The sequence below is a fragment of the Drosophila innubila genome, assembly GCF_004354385.1.
Source record: "Drosophila innubila isolate TH190305 chromosome 2L unlocalized genomic scaffold, UK_Dinn_1.0 4_B_2L, whole genome shotgun sequence".
Lineage (NCBI taxonomy): Eukaryota > Metazoa > Arthropoda > Insecta > Diptera > Drosophilidae > Drosophila > Drosophila innubila.
This window is the reverse complement of record NW_022995372.1, coordinates 9,533,503-9,550,996: the sequence shown is the minus strand read 5'-3', so window position 1 is coordinate 9,550,996 and position 17,494 is coordinate 9,533,503.

Genomic DNA, 17,494 nt, shown 5'->3' with positions numbered 1-17,494 from the left:
ACCACGATTGCTATAAAATTCAACAGAAAATCGAATCGCGCTCACGTTTAGCCAATGAACAAATAAAATATGCATATGAAATGCACACCAAATTCGTTTATTAATAGATGCGAATTTCGATGGGATATCGTTGTAGTTGTTATACACTAATCTAACGTTGAACATTGCATTTGATATACCCAAATGGACGATTGGCAGGTGTTTATGGCAAAAACTGTTGGGCTGTAAGTTGGGATATTTTCGAACAATACCCTCCTCTCTCTCTCTCTCTCTCTCTCTCTTCCCAACTTACTGTCTGGCAGCTCATTAGTCGCATTGAAAATTACACAAAACATTGAAACAACAATTGAAAATTGTAGGCATAATTTATGTTATAGGAACTGGTCGGCAGAAGTCATTAATAACACTAGGCAACAGCCCAAATCTGAACAGAACCAAACCCACATTTTTGGATAGATATGGGGCCCCATGCCACGAATTTCTTTTTTCTATGGCAAGGTTTGGGTTTGGTTCAGTTCAGAAGAAAAAAGTCAAAATTTGTTGCCCAGTGTAATTAGGGCAAGCAATGCAGCTAATTCCCAGCACTTATTCGGTTTCCCACATCACACATATAAAGTAGGTATGTATGTACTTTGGTGTGTATATGTGTGTGTGGGCCATGTTCAATTATTCAACGAGCAAATGAAGCATACACGAATCCGTGCTCTGAGCAGGCGTGAAGCTGTAAACCTCATTCGCAAAACTTTACTTGAGAGTGTAAAAGTAAAAAAAACTATTGCTGTATAAAAACTGCCTGACTAGCAGTTACCCTGCCATACTGTTTTCCATTTTCAAATAAATCTCATATCTATAGATCTTAATTAGTTAAGCATATGCAACTCTTTTCATTTCGCAATTCTAGCATAACCTTTCTGCACGTCTTGATTTTTACGGAGTATAAAAGCAAAGCAGGCAACATCAAATGAGAAGCAGATGTAGCCGGGAAAGGCTTCAGTTGGGAGTTGGGGTAGAAAACCGACTCACTTCTACATTTTCATCATTTTCAGTTCATATTTTCGCCCTCTATCTCGTTCTGTTTCCCATTTCCATGCTCTCTCTCTCCCTGTCTGACTTGTGATGAAACTTTTTCAATATTTTATGTGATATTTGTATTGCGTTGTGCCTACTGTTCCTCCACTCAACCTGCTGTTGTTAATTGTTACAACAACAAATACAATGCCAACAACACGAACAACAAGAAATGTTGGCAAGTGGCAACTTCAACTCTGAAGCTACACTGCATTTGCCGAGTAATTTTATGAAGCGCATAATTACGCAAATTAGCATAAATGAGTGCCAGGCTATCAGTCTGTCGCACTCACGCCTCACAAAACAACATATACCCTTCTCTCTTCCTCTCCCTCAAGCTCTCTCATTACTTATTATAAAACTGAAAAATATGAGAAAAAAAAAAAACAAGAAAAGATGTTGTGTAAATGTTTAAAAAGCTTCTTTCATTTCGTTTTTATTTTTTGGTCGGTATAAATTATTTTTGCAAATTTTATTTAATGCCAAACGCAAAGAAATTAAAACAAGCGATGGAGAGTTGGCAAACAGACCGGTGTGGGAATGATGGGGTAGTCGAAGGGGGTTTTTAAAGGGGTAGTATATATTTGCGGAGCAAAAACATTAAAATAACTGAACGTACGAAAAATTTGCTGGCAAACCGAACCAAAAAGTCATTTCAAATGTTAATGAGCTCGTGTAAATAGACAAACAATGGCCTAAAACGGGTTGGCTGTAAGGAGTATCAACTGCTTCAGGCCAAAGCGACAAGAACCCAGAGAAGCGCAATAAGAGAATGAGTAAAGAAGAGACAGGACGAGCGAGAGACAGAGAGAGAGCGAGAGCGAGAGCGAGGGCAGTGACTGCTTCAAGTGCCATGCGAAAAGTTAACTTGGCCCCCAAAAAGTAGTTAAAATTTACCAAGTGAAATTTGAAAATGAAAATGTTGCCGGCTCGCATTTTATAGCTGAAATGCCATCAAATTTGCATGTTAAGCAAGCGCACTGAATGGGCATCTGGAGAGGCAGCAACTCTGCAGCTAGAGAACTCTAGAGAATACTGCGAGAAATCTGTAGTGAGAGAAAACAGCAGCAAAGTGTGCTTCAAGATAGCTTCAAGTAGAGAGAACACAAAGGAATAGGGAGAGTTGACAGCAAAATTGCGTTGAGTTCTAAATGAGAAACAGATTTGCAGATATTGTCACTCTATAGAGATAGAGTAAGGATCATAAAAGTTGTTAGTTCCCAAATGGCAAACGAAATCAACAAAGTTAATTCATAATCTTGAGGATAGGAAGTGTTATAAAATAATGTGTTAAGAGTTCAATGGAAACTAGCTTATGTTAATTATAAAACTAGTATTGCACTTTCTACTGTATGAGTGTCAGGTGATAAAAGGAACACGAGTAGTCTTAGGCTCTGTAAAGTACAACAATATTAAGATAATCATCTTAAGGCAAAAACCATCTTGAGAATCTCTTGTTAGAATCAATTGTGCAGTATTAGGTTTCAATACTCAAACAAATCTCTTTAAGTATTTGCATCTAGCATCAAAATCAATTGTTATGCCACAAGTAATGCTATAAGTTACAACTTAAACTAATTCCCATTCCAAGCTTAATAGACTCCTGACCAAAGGACTACAGCATAAACCTCTCAAGCAGCTCATCATTCAGTTCCGCTGAGCATAATTAACTCACCCACAATAGGCGTACCACGCAGACACATACATAAGCGCACTCACATCTACATAAGCGCACACACATAAATCATTAAAGCAGCGTTAATTGTTTGGCCAATGCTTCTTAGCCGTGACTGTCAAATGGGCTTTATTGATGGGCCGCTGGCAGCATAAATGATTTGATTTGCTTTGCTTTGCTTTGCTTAGTCTTAGTTTTCGTTTCCCCTCGTGCACTCTCCCCTGAATGCTACCAGCACCTGACAGCCGCTGGGGACTCGCGTCGTATACGCAATGCGGTCGCAAAAGTTGCTTTACTTTGATTTTTGGCTGAAAATCGGGTAAATGGGGCAAGCAAATCGCCTGCCTCGAAGACAACAAATCATGTGGCGCAAATGTTGCAATGTTAACAACGACAACAAACACAACATCAACGACAACGACAACTACAACAACAACGGGAAGTGTACATGTAAACGCCTAATATCTAGTAGCTGAAACATAAACACGAACTCGAGAGTTGCGAGAACTGCAAATGTCGTCGTAATAATTCAATTTGGTGTCGTTGCTGGGCTGGGTCACTTGTCTAATTAAATAGACACATTGACAACTTCGTGCTCATTAGCTCTGGCAACAACAACGACCACAACAACAGCTACAACAACAGCTGCAACATGAACAAAATCATGTGTTAGTTCGTGCGAGTTAAATGTCGCTTTTAGCTTGTTGTACGAGTATGTACAAATAACACATGTGTTTAGTTTTGTTTAGTTTATAGATTTGCGTTTATTTATTATATCAAATACCCCCCAAGGGTAGACATTCTTATACCTCTCTCTTGAACACTCACATACACGCACATACACACACACACGTAAACATATATTAAGGCAGACGTTAATAGGCAACACATAATAAATCATCACAGACGCCACACGTTGGTCACTCGCTCAGGTCAGTCAGTGTACATGTGTGTGTGTGTGTGTGTGTGTGTGTGTGAGAATATGTGTGGTTGTGCGTGTGTGCTTATATGTCGTTTTATGGCCACATCAATGTATAGTTTTATGTATACCAACACAGTAAGAAACAACTATTATCAATTAATCATGTTCTTTATATAAATACATTTATTTTAATTTATTACAAATTAATTGCATTTACTTTAAATGTAAAATGCACCAAGCGGATGTCAAAATCGTAATCAACGACGAATTCTGAGAAGTTTTACCCAATTTTAAAGAGAAATTATTCGTATTTTATTTTTGTTTTATATAAGGAAAAAAAAACCAAAAAACCATTTACGATGAATTGATAGATAAGAATTAGTTGGGTGTCTGAACTAGTTGTTTTTTAAAATTCATTTTAAATTTAATCACTTTTGTCAAGTTTCTTAGTTTTCAATTTGCATTTAAATTTTAATAGTCAATTTTTTACTATTTTCTTAACCAATGTAATCAACACACTTCTTTATCCGATAGATAAGAAAATACCTTTTACATCTTTGCATCTATGTATAGTCAAATCGAATATGAATACAATATACAATCAAAGTGAATGATTCATTTTCTCAGTGTAAGCACAGTAAAACTAACAACCACAAGAACAACAAAAATGACCAAGTTTGGCAGCGGCTGCCCGAAAAGCAAATTATTTATACATAAAAAATGGCACAAAGCATTTTGTGGCATAGCTAAAGATGAGGAGCCGTAGAAAACGAAGAAGAAACTGGAGGTGGAGTTGAAATGGAGGACAGTGGGTACAACAAACGCGTGATTTATTTACTAAACGTGCAAAAACCTCAGCAAAAATTACAAGTGTCAGGCGGAGGAAGGGAAGGAGCCAGTTTGGGAAAAAAAGAGAAGGTGGATAGAGGAGAAGATGAGGGAAGAAACGAGGATAGGCAGAGGGTTTCATTGTCTGTGTGCGTTGCCATGTTCATAAATAATAATTCTAAGCCGCCAACATGCACTGAAACACATGTTATGAGATGTATGTATGTGTGCGTGTGTATAAGTGTGTATATCCAAGCGTGCCCATGTGTGTGACTGTGTGTGTATGTGTATAAACCGGCAAACGCATTTGTCACAGTTGAACGCCGTTAACAATGTTGCCGTCGCTCATACGCCCTGTAAGCCCCTGTGAACGCCCGCCAGTCGCACCTTAATCAGCAAAAGGTGGACAAAGCCAAAGCGGAAAGAGGATGGATCGATGATGAGGGCAGCTGAGCGGCAAAGAGAAATCGCTTCAGGCATCAGCTGTACAACTCCTAAGCACTTTACACTGTTTGCCTTGCTTTATTGCCGATTCCCATAACTCGACATTTGCACTACGGGTTTATGCTTCGGGGCTGCGATTTCTGATTGTTTGTCTTTGGCTGATTGTGCGGACTGCGCTGGTTCTTTAGTGCGCATAAATATTTAGGCCAACAAACAAAAAATTGCGCTCCAATGCATAACCTAAGGACAATGATAATTTGTCTAATCAGAAAAGAATAGGATGGGATATTAAGATTAAAGCTTAATTGAAAAAATATTTATTTTAAAATTATTTCATAACTTTTATGTTAACTTTAAATATTTAAAAAAATGGAATTCAAAAACATTGAGGAACAAAATATTATTTAAGTTTGTAATAATATCAGAAAGTTTTGTCACATAGTTATAAAAAAGAGGCACTGCGACCAAAAGGTCATGAGAATCCGTATAGTGAAAAGAGTTATTATGAGGAAGAAAAGATCTCTTTTCATAATTTATGTTCCTCCGATTTTGTCTCTCCCTTTGCCAATTTTTGCTGGATTTGTGTTTTGTTGTGGACAGTTATATTTTATGATGGAGACACTTTTTCAGTCAAAGAGCAGCTTATTTTTCATACAATAAAGACTTAATCTCTTTCTGTCTCTTAAGTTGTGTTTGATATCTTTATCTTGTTGATATATTTGAAGATTATTAAATTATTTTGAATTCCAGATTAAAGTCTATGATATTTAATTTTCAACAAATTTTAAGCTTCAATTCGAATTAAAACATTTTGTGTTGCCGACATTATCCTTATCTAATTGAGTCACAATGCCTATCTATCATTCCCCTTCCTGCTCGTATGCATTTCACCAGCCAAACCGTTGAGTAATACCCACCGAATAACCTAAGGTAATGCTAAAGCTCTCAATCAAATGAGCTCTTCAATCGCATCGGTTCTTTGCCCCCAACTGCACACACACATAAACACGCACACATACACGTAGGAGAACAATTCAAATAATTCCCCGAGTTGCCTTCAAATGGCGCTGGCACTTCCCATCAGTATGGGCCATTATTTATCTTTTACTCCTTTGAAGCCAGCAACCAGTTACCAATTCTAGCAAAGGCTCCAGCTGGTTTCCCATATGCTTGTTGTTCTTATTGCTATTGTTGTTGTTGTCGTTCTCATTTCGGAAAAAACATTGCGTAGGTTTTTGGCGGCTGTTTCCTATGGCGAATTTTTATGACAGCTTGCCGGAATTTTTCCCCGGACGTTTTTGCTTAGTCTTTTGCCAGGAAAAACACGCGCGACCCGGAAAAACAACAACAACGAAAAAAGCTGAAGGAAAATAAGAAAAATATCATTGAGCTCGCTCGTGCACACAGCTTGAAACAACATTTTGTTCCTAGCCATTAGTTTAGCTCCGTTTAAAGTTCAGTTCAGTTCGGCTTAACTCAGTTCAGTTTCAGTTCAGTTTCCTGCTGTGCTCTTACACACTCACACTCACAGACACGCACACTCCTACGCCTACACACCTTAAAGTTTCAGCTGAACCTGCTTTTTGGCGGAGGCGGGAAGAAAGCATTTGTAAGCCATTTTCCGCACGATTTTGCGCGTTAAACCCTTTTCAAAAATTGACAAATCTATTGATAGCAGAGACTTTTGGCCTGGTTTTGTATTAGAGCTAGGGTTTGGTAAAACCTCTAGTCTAATTATGGGACTACTCAGTTATATGTAGCCTTTGGCTCGATTGATTTTGTTTCGCTTCGTTTGCTGTATTGCAATTTTACTGTTATTGTTTGAATTGGTCCAAATATTTGGGCCGCCTCTAGCTGGGCCATGTGTCATTTTGGTCATTTGTTTTGGACAAACCCCCAGTGGACTGGCCCCTAAACTCTATTCTCTTTCGCTTTCCTCTTTCGCCTGGAAATGCATTCAATCGTAAACGAGCTGCATTGCCCACAAAACAAAAGCAACAACAAAATACAAAAAACAGAAAGAATAGAATGGGAAAAAAATAGTTGAAAAGCTTAAAAACCTAAAACACAAAAATTGCGGCCTGGCCGCCATCAACAGCAACAACTGCAAACAACAACAACAACAACAACAAAATAGATCCACTCGAGCCGTGAGCTATGTGCTAAACTTCAGCGACAGTAAACTCCACAAGTACCTACCCTACGCCCCTTGCTTTTATCACCCCTTTGCCCACTTGTGACTAAGCCTCTGCCTGGCAGAGTCCGTTGTACGCTCTGCAAATATGTTGAGCATGGCCGCAGCTTGCTTCTCGCCCATTGTCCTCCTGATCCTGATCACTGCACTGTGCATTTTAACGCTGAGTTGTTTTTCGCAGTATTTCTGTTTTTCTCCCTCTTTTTATCTCTTTCTCTCTCTCTCTCTTTTTTTCTTTTGCTTGATTTTGTTTCATGGCACACCCTGTAATTTAATTCATGTATAGTCAAGAGTAAGTGTAGGTTTTGCAGAGATTGTCAGCAGTACAAGTTTGGAACAATTATCGAGCCTAACCGCAACAATTATGTAATCAAAATGTTTGCAAGAAATGGCCAAACGTATTTATACCCAAAGTTTCAAAAATATTTTCTATTATTTATATGAGACCTAAAATAGTTTCAAAGAAATTTTGCCGCAGAAATAACACACATAAACAAAAACATTGTACAATTTTCTGTTGTCACCTAATTTTTTTTGTGATGCTTCAAGCCTTTTGAAAGTTAAAACAAAACTGACCTAGAGATGATCTTGATCATAAATTAATGATATATTTATTGATTTGTACTGGATTGTTTAATAAACTAATTCATATTTAAAATAAGAATTTATCTGACGTATATTACAGGGTATTTTTAGCTTTGAATGTAGTTCTTAGATGTTGCACTTTTGGCTGGCGTTTTTTTTTGTATTTGTTTTCGTTTTGTTGTGCGCTTTGTTTTACTTGCGTTTTAACTTTAAATGAATTTCTATTATTTTTGTGTTTATTTGAGCTTTGCAGTCGTTGCTTCTTTTTGCCATTCCCTCTATACTCTCCTTCCATTCCTTTGCACCCGCATTAGGGTTGTGTGCCAAAAACCCTGCCATTTTCAACCTTATCGTTGTTGTCGTCTGTTCCGGCACTCATTGCTTCTTAGCCATTGTTGGTTGTTGTTCTTGTTGCGTTGTGTTTGAACAAAACTAAATTGGTATATCCGTTATTATTAAGCAACATTTCCAGTTGCTCTCGAGTGTTCGCAGCAATGGCGATGGGTAAGATGGCCAAAGACGCAATAGATGCCATTTTGCCATTGCCATTCTCTCTCTCTCTCTCACTCCCTACCTCCCTACCTTCCACTCTCTTTCTCTTTCTTGCGCACTTAACTCTCAGCTAGTGACAATTTTTCATGTTTTTGTCAGTTTTTGCTGGTTGTCAGTCGACTTGGTCCACTTGCCAGTCAGCTCGTTAGTTTCGTCTGCGTGTTTTGCTCTATCTAGTTGCTGCCTTTAATTTTCTTTGACTTTTCTTTTTTGGCAGTTTGCGGGAACGGGAAGAAGTATGCGTCTTTAAGCAAAAGCTCATTACGTATACGCCGCGTGGTGCACGTAGTTAACGCTCGACTGAGCCATGGCAATTGATTTGTTGCTACGCTAAAAACGAAATAGGCAAACATACTGAAATGCAGTGCCTCTCAAACTGTAAGCATGGGGGTTTACTTTGAAATTAAATTTGTTGTCAATAAAAATGCAAAAATTGAAGCCACCAGCAACAAACAAAAAGAGTATAAAAAAAGGGTTTTCCACTCTGTGGGGTTTTTGTGGCCGTTGGGTAATCGCTTGTTGCCTAAATGCCAGCGCTTATCTCAATGAAAATCCACAAGGACCTCATAAATATGTATGTATGTTTGGGTCGATGCTTTGCAAAAACCTTTTGCTGTGGTCAGAAATATTTAGCTTACTCTATCTCACTTGCACACACACACACTCTTTCTCTTTCTGTATGTGTGTGTGTGTCTGTTTGGAACTCGGACTGCGTCAAGGCGCCAGATAGTTTCAAAAGTGATTTGGGTACACTTTTGGGATTTGGTTTTTCCTGCTTCTATCGTCTGCTCAACGGCATATTAAATTAAAGTGTTCTGGGTATCACCTCATGCTGCATGCCCCTCATTCTCCTCTATTCACCCAAGCAAAAGTGTCAGTTGCAAGTGTCAAAGGTGCCTGTTTTTAAATTATTCGCACAACAAAAATAACAACAGCAAAAACATGAGAAAAACTTGTTAGAATATGCGTTTAGCTACAATATTTGAGATAAGCGTCGTCCTTGTGCTTCCCTTCTTTCCCCTCACTCACTTGAACTCCTCTCAACTGTGGTTGCCTGGCAAATGGACGGAAGAGTTTTGACCATGCGACATGCCAAATTATGCAGAAAACCAAATATGACAGCAACAAAAACTAAATAATAAAAACATCTTAAAAATATGTGAAAAAGCTAGAGAGAGAAATCTAAGAACTTAAAGTCTATTTTTGGGTTTATTCTAACGGTATATGCATAAAAGCTCGTTTTCATGTTCTCTCTGATTTTAGTGTTTTTTTTTTACTAATAATGTTGACCTCAAAACTTAACAACTTTACTCGGGAATTAAATCCGTTTTTAGCAGGATTCTTTTTGTCATCTTATGGACGTTGTAAAAGTGGAGACAGCTTTTATTTCAAGTGATTTGATAGTAATATTATTAACTTACTTGATATTACTAGCAATATAAATATAATTAAATATTTTCAAGCAATATGAAAAGAGAAATTCAACTCACTTTCAAGCTCAAGTGCTTAAAAATTTGTCTACTATTTCTAAATTTGTTAAATTAAATTTGCTGACTCTTTACATTTCTCCCTTTGACTTGAGTACATTTTTAATATGGAGTACAAAATTTTCAATTATTCGATATAATTTTCAGAATAATATTTTGCACTCACAATTCTTATTTATTTAATATTTTAACATATATTTTAAATTAAATTCAATTTGTTATTAAACAGAACCAAGGCAATTTTAAAAGGAACAGAATTACAGCTAATAACTCATTAAAATAATTGAGGATTTTTTAGAAAATGTCACATATAAGCATAATAAACAATAAGAATGTAACTAATGGATGAAATTGTGAACATTTTTGCGGCCATTTTTTTGCTGCACATTGGTAATTTAACAAAGGCGAGCACTTAATTAAATTTGTGCCGTCAAAGTGCAAGCTGCAAAAATTTGTTGCAGCAAATGAAGAGGCGAACACGAAGGCCTAATTAAAAGCATAATTTAATTAAGAGGTGGCAGCTGTTGCCCTGAAAGTACAACAGGAACAACAACAGCAAAAACAACAGCTGGAGCAACAAGCAAAAGGCTGCAGCAAGAGGCAAGTTGTGTGGCATATGCCACAAAACAAGAACACACACTGCAAAATGGTCAAGCTGAGTGCAAAAGTGCATGTGTGTGTTCGTGTGTGTATGCACATACATATGGGTTGTACGTGTATTAATGCAGTCATAAATTTTGTGGCAAGTGCGGCAAGTGCTGCTGCAGTCATTTCTGTACTAGTTGTTGCTGCCGCATGTTGTTGCATGTTTCGCAAAGTGTCGCACAAAAGTATGCAACCAAATGAACAAACTGAACAAACTGAACAAACAAAACAAATAGTTGGCATTATTTAATTTACAACAAATTACGTTTCATGTTTAACCACATGATTTATGCACTCACTGGCCGACCGGACGGACACGCCTTTAAGAGCACGCCCGCTTTCATTTGTCGCACAAATTATGACAAATTAAATGCAATTAAATGGGCGTGGTTCACAAACCCACACAGAAAGAGTCAAATTAACAGAAGACACTAGAGAACCGCATTATGCAAGCAGACAAGGCAGAAAAATATATTAAAATAAATCGAAAATTTAAGATATTGATAGCTGGAATCATGTTTAAAAGTTCAAGTTGTAATTTGAAATGTAAAAAAAAAATATATATAAATTATCCTTTCTAAAGTCAATAAATATTTTTTTGTTTGAAATTCGTAGAGAAATTTTATGTAGAGCTTATTCCTTTTTGTCTTAGGTACATCCTATTTCCTAATTTTTAAATTTTTTTTAAAATCTTGGGTACATCTTATTTCTATTTAATTTTTTAATTTAATTTTTTAATTTTCTTGAAGCCTTTTCTTATTCTTCTCCTTTCAACTGAGAGAGAATATCAAACAAATTTTAGATCCAACAAATAAACATATAAATTCGATGTTTACTTTGATTGAGTAACAATCATAACAACTTTATGCCAATAGCCTCGGGTAGAGTATGTTGCTATCTGCGTTTTTCATGCCTATAGGCTTTGACTTAAGCTTTTCATGCTGTCTCTATCGTATCGCTCACTCATTGTCTCTTTCTCAGCGGGCGTACCTTATTGACTTGACGATTTGCTAGACAAACAGAGCCACAAAGTCAATTGTGAAAATCTCCCGCAGCGGAAATGAACGAGTCCTGGACACGTGGACCCTACTACTTTGGGACTCACCTCTGGGTGCCGAGTTGCCCAGTAGAGATGGCACAATCTAAACTGTGAACTATGTGACGTTGATTTTTCATTTCAATGAGATGGACGCTTCTGCAGTTTTTTTGGCCTGCATTGTCCCTGTCCCTATTTCTGCTCCCTTCGCCCCCCTTAGTCAGGCACAATTTGTTCATTTGTCTTGCTCTAGCCGTTAGCTATCTTTAGCTATCTATCCATCCATTTATACTACCTCTCTGTCTTACTTTGTGTCCCCGTCTGATGCTCATGTTTGCTCTGATGCTGGCCGCATATAAATCCAGCTGCGTGTTAGTCTGTCATGGAATCCAGTGCAGAGAATCTTTGCTAGGTAAGCACTGAGAACGCACAGCAGCCCAGACAATATCCCAGTCCAATCCCCACGCAACGCAAAACACAAACCAATTCCAAATCCCGCCCATTATTCCTCCCTGCTTTCCTCGCTCTTCCTGTGCACCACCCTCCCGCTATGTGCCGAGTTTAAGTTTTCTCAGTGTGCACTAACTGTTGTTGATACGGTTTCCGTTTGTCTAAAGCTCTATGCGGCACTTAAGTGAACTTTAAACACTTTTATTAATGGCATATTATGTAATATACGTGCTCCCTTTCATTCTGATCTATATGTGTGTGTGTGTGTGTGTGTGTGTGTGTGTGTGTTTGTGAGACTATTTGTTGACGGTTAAGGGGGTAGGCAAAGGGTATATGTAATGGGTAACTCAGCTCGCCAACTTTGAAACATTACTAGCTGCAAATGGGAAAGGCACTGCGAATGTTTTAATTAAAGTGAAATTGGGTATTCTGAGTGGCAATCCTCAATCCTCAATCTCAGCTACCAACAGTCAACAGCTAACAGCCAACAGCCAACCGCCAACAGGCAACTCTGGCAAACTGTGCCAACTCTGGCTTTAGCCTTAGCCAGATGTTACGCATACGCAGCGTAAAACTTTGTCCATGCCTCTTAAATACATATATGAAAGAGCTGAACTCAAGGTCTAACAACTATGTAAGTAATAACGCAACAGTCTTGGCTCAGAAATCCAAGCTGGAATCATATTTACATAGTTATAGAAAAAGTGCATGAAAGTTTCAAGGGTTTTCTATAAAATTGAAACATTAATGGAGGATCGAAAACAAATACAGAAACTAAGAAATTCGAACAAAAATAGAACTATATTAAAATATTGTGAAAATAGACTAAGAAATATAAATACATTTAAATATAATATATTCAATTCTTCAAATTTAAAAAATTATAAGGAATAGAAATGAATATTATTAGAGTAGTTGCTAGGAAATGGAATAAGATTATACATATATCTACATAATTTATTTAGGTTTCTGAGCTCAAGTAACTACTTATCCCACCTCTACACGAGGTAAAAGTCGAAAGCAATTTCTAGCCCCAAAATTTCTGAAATCCAATTTTGTGTTTAATCTAAAAATTTTAAATAAAAATATAAATTGATAAATAGAAATTAGAAAATAGTAATAGTAATAAATAGTGAATTAGAAAAAGTTGTAGTATGCCGTTTTGTAAGTTAGGACTAAGCCTTTCGATCGGTATATAACTCGATCTGATCGGACAGTCGTAGCAAATTTTCCAACTTAGCTGTATATATTGTTAGTCACCTTTCGCAGACTTCGTGATGCTTTCGTCACTAACGCGAGCTGCCGTCCGCAGTGATAAGATACTAAATAGAAAAAAAATTTTGAAATTGTTTTGTTATAATTTTAATAAGTTTATTTAAGTTACCCGGAAATAAAGCAAGTAATTATATGGAGTTATTTTAAAAGTTTTTTTTTATAATTAATAAACACAACTAATTACAATTATTAATATTCTTTTTACGATATTATATATATTTACCTAATTTTAAGAGCTTTTAAAGGCTTTGCTAAAAAAATTTTAATTTAATTAAATATTTTTTTAGTTGTGTATCATAATCTCCAATCATAAAGTTTTTAAATAAAATATTTAGTGCATTAGGAAGTCGACTATGGCTTAATTCAAATCTAACCCTTCAATTGCCATAATTGCCAGCTTAGTCGTCATTCTCATCAGCATTTCGTTCCGCCTCCACCACCACCTTCCCTTCCAGTTCCGCTGGCTGCTAATGTCGTCAGCTGGAGCAAAGAAAGGCGAATGTGGGAAGGGGTGTAGGAAAGACTAAGCAAATACTTTGTTCTATCTCTCATATTACGCATACGCAACGTTTGCAAAATGTTTCACATGCTGGCATTTTAATGAGTTGTCTCGGCACTTTAAAGTGTAGCATGCCCCAGCGCAATCCTCTCCTCACGACCCTGTTAATTTTTTCTCTAACCACCCTTTACATTATAATATAATTTCAGCGACAGGTTGCAACGAGCTCTTGAATTTTTCTCTTGCATCGTTAAGGAGTTCGTAGGTCAACATCGATAATCGTGCAATGGATTCTAATTGGCACTCTAAGAAAAAGCGTATTTATTTCTCAATGTGTATTGCTTACTATGCTTTATGTCATGCAAATATTTGTCACAGTAGCTTCCCTCTATGAGGCTCTTTTGAGTAAGCTTATTGAGGGCCCAGTAAGTGCAACAAGCAATTCAAATGCTGCAACAGCTGCTGCATCTTGTTAAGCGCTTCAGTTGCAGCCATATGTTGGCCACACACAGAGATACAGACACACACACAGACACAATCTAACATCTAGTGTCTAAAATAAAACACAAATGGCGACTTTGCTGCAGAGTTGACCACTAAAGACTTATGACATTTGGCCACAAAATCAAGAACAAAAACAATTCAAGTAACAACAACAACTGGAGAAATAACAACAATGGCAAGCATGTCAGCAGCACATTACACGGCCTCCCTAGTAGTTGATTTTTGCCCAGCATTTGCTGTTGTTGTAATTGTTATGGGCTAAAATTACAACTGAGGCAAGAGTTTAAGAAGTGAGAAAAGAGGGGAAAATATGGACTAAAAAGTAATATATTTTACAACAGCAGCAAAGGGCGAGACTGCATATTATATTTATGCCGCTATGCCGCACAACAACAGCGGCAACAACAAGAACAATTGCAATAGCTGTTGTTAAAAGCAGAAATTTCGCATTAAGCTGAAAGAAAAGCAAAAGCTTGTGAGATACGGGAGGGGGAGAGACAAGTTCATGCCACAAGTAAACGAGCCAAGCAGCTTGTTTTAAGTCTACACACACATGCACGCCCGTGGACACACACATGGCGTGTGTGTGTGTGTGTGTGTGTGTATGTAAGTGCAACTTACATTAGTTGTACTCGTAGCTTTGGCAGGAGGCGACTGCTGGCAAACATCTTCCTGTTGTTGTCCTGTCGCTTGTTGGCCTCGGTGTTGTAGCATGAAGTCTTTTTCGAAATACACACCAATACAAAGACTCCCACACACACACACACACACACTTGTACGTGTAATACAAATAACAACTGGCAGCAAAGTCATAATTCTTGTCTACGCACAAAAGTATGCTACACTATAAGCGGGTATGAAATAAATAATTACAAACAAGTCAAGCAAGCAACCGCCATGTTGTATGATGTTGAGAGCGGAGAAAACAGGATAATAAGGGGGGAGAGGAGGACTCTTCATAATGCAGTTGGGTGCTGATTCAGTTGCAGGAAACATACGTCGACGCAGTCAGTGTTAAAAGTACATTACACTGCGGCAAGTATCCTGTTTGAACAGTATTTTCGAGCTGATGTTATATTATGTTTGCTCTGCGGTTTATAATATACCCATTGCATATGATATGCCAAATTAACAGGGATACAGATACAAAAGAAAAGTCCTACAAAGGTCACTTTTCTTGCTCGAGAATCAAGTCAGAATCAGGTTAAGAATTTTAAGTAATAACAGTGCGATATTATGTTGGATTTTTTAGAATAATAACAAATTTTTATTTATTATTTAACATTTATATATTATTTAACATACTGAGTTTATAAGTGAGTAGGAATTTGAAAGAGAAAATAAGTCAGTACAAAGTAATACGTTGAAGATCATCTTTAATATCGCAAATGCTATATCTGTTCTTTAGTAGCTATAAATAATGTTTTCAATTATAAGTTTTGGGAAAATATGCCGAAGGTACTTAAGCCCTTAAAATATTCTTGCAGTTTTTACTTTGTTAAGCCACATCTGGAGGTAATATTGAACACATATTCCTGTTTCTAAAGTCAATATTAAATGCACTCTATGCTTACCATCCTTATCATTTCTTTAATTTCTAAAAAGCTAGCCTAAAAGCATGCTACAGTATATCCTGCTTAAAATGAAGCTGCTCCAGAAACAATGCATTTAGATATCAGAATATGTATGATATTGTTTGATTAAAAATTATGCACAGTAGAAACAAGAAGGAAACTCTTTCATATTTTGGTGATAGCTTAATTTGAAAGAAGCATTAAAATAGCTCAATGAAAAGCACAGAGTACATTGTTTTTCTCTCAGTGCAATTCATGTTCTTCTGTGATTTTATTCACATTTTTGTTTTGATTTCGTTCAGTTTATGGAGACATCGCCGTGCAGTCACCAAACCCCCGTACCAACCCCATAAAGTCTCGAAGAAACCTCAGGCAAAACAGAAATCTAAGAGAAAAAATTGCAATGCAAAAGTTTTTCTTGTTGTCGTTGTTATGTGTGTGTGTGTGTGAGAGAGAGAGAGTTTTTTGTGTGTTGGTTTTGGCTGCAGACTTTTGACTTGTGTTCCCAGGCAAATGAACCAGCAGGACGACAACCTCAAAAGTCAAACGATCTCTTCCCCCGCACAACTCAAACATCCCCTATGGAGGGAAGTGCTAGTGAGCTGTGTGCACTTGCATTTATGAATGTTTAAGCACTCGAATCTACAACAAGTTTCACAAGAGCAGCAGCACAATTGAAAAATTCATAAAGCCACCAGAGAAATACATAAATGAGTGCGACGAGAAGAGAAGAGAGAATAACGAAACTTTGTTCTCAGTTTATTTCTGTGTGTGTGAGAAAACTCTAATGATGGTTAATTATTATAAGTCATACGCACACACAAAACTGAGACCCAGAACTTTACAAATTACAGTTTAGCAAGCACTGACAGAACAACAGAACAGAACAGGAAGTTTTCTTCATATGCCAAGTTGGCCAAACAAAGCTAATTTACATTTTAAAATCTATCGAGTTAAATATGTTAAATTAATTTGCCGTCGGATATTTTTGGATCTGTGATTAAAAAATAACAATCTATCAGAGATTTATTCTCACCTCTCTTTTACGCAGTCGTTATTTCCTGTACTTTATAATAAGCGAGTGCAATAGCATTGTATATCTGTTACAAAATTTTAAACCACTTCAAAAATTTTCATTCATTTTATCAAATTTTCTTCCACCAGAACTAAAATTGAAATTGAATGATTATAATTATTCAAAATACTATTATTAATTATAGTATCTGATAGCTGGACAAGGAGTATCTTCTGATTAAATAAACTCAACTGCATCATTCGTAAATGTTTTTAACGCTTTTTTATTTTAATTTTGTGGAAACCAAAAGCAAAGCAAATGAAAACTATATTTTAATCCATATGCAGTTTTCATAAGAACACATAAGTAGACACAGAGGTGCAGAAATGGAAGGGTAAGGAAGAGGAAGGTGTCTACTAGCCGGCAACCGTTGATAATTATTTGCATAAAAATATTCAAATCGTTTGCCAAGGTAGCAAACAGCAAGCTTTGAGTGTTTTTCACAATTTCGCATTTTCTTTGGCAAACAGAGCACTCTCTCCCCTTTTCCACTTATATAAGCCAAAAAAAAAAAAAAAGACATATATATAAATATATATATATATATATATATAATAAATAAATAGTTTTTGCAAAGCGTTTGTTATAAACTTTAATGATTTTACGTGATACTAAATTCTTGGCATTTAAGAAATTTAAAGGAATTTGTAGATACTTTTGTCTCTAGCTTTTGGGATATAC